This window comes from Sesamum indicum, linkage group LG16, assembly GCF_000512975.1.
Source record: "Sesamum indicum cultivar Zhongzhi No. 13 linkage group LG16, S_indicum_v1.0, whole genome shotgun sequence".
Classification (NCBI taxonomy): domain Eukaryota; kingdom Viridiplantae; phylum Streptophyta; class Magnoliopsida; order Lamiales; family Pedaliaceae; genus Sesamum; species Sesamum indicum.
The window spans coordinates 3,875,387-3,875,929 of NC_026160.1; positions in this window are offsets into that span (position 1 = coordinate 3,875,387).

A 543-nucleotide genomic window follows, 5' to 3' on the forward strand; every position below is an offset into this window, starting at 1 on the left:
CCCTCTTCATCTTTTCCTTGTATGGATTAATATCTTCTTGCAAGTGCCATAATGGATGGGTTAGCATTCTATGTTTGCATTTGCCCTTCTGCTAAAAAACAATCTTTAAATAACTTTAGGTTAACCGGATTTCCTTATGCATATTTAGTGGTCTATGCGACTTGAAGGGGAAGAAGTTAGAGCAATAGCACTTGGAAGTGCTTGGGTTGCAGCTGTTACCAGCCTTAATTTTCTTCGTATCTTCACTGAGGGTGGTCTGTAGGTCTGTAAAGATTCTATCATTAAGTTCTGAACTCCAATATGGACAGAAACCTTCACTTTTGGTTTGAAAATTACAGTTCCTCCCCTTTTACTCATCTGTATCAATAACCATTCATACCACTCAACATAACAGAATTTGATAGCGTCATCATTAGAACTTTTAGAAACCTGCCACAATGCATAAGATTCAGACATGAATGTGCACTTGCGTTATGTGATTGTTGCTCTGAGTAAATGTGGAGTAATTGAGGCCTAATTTCATGCATTCTGAATTGCTTTGAA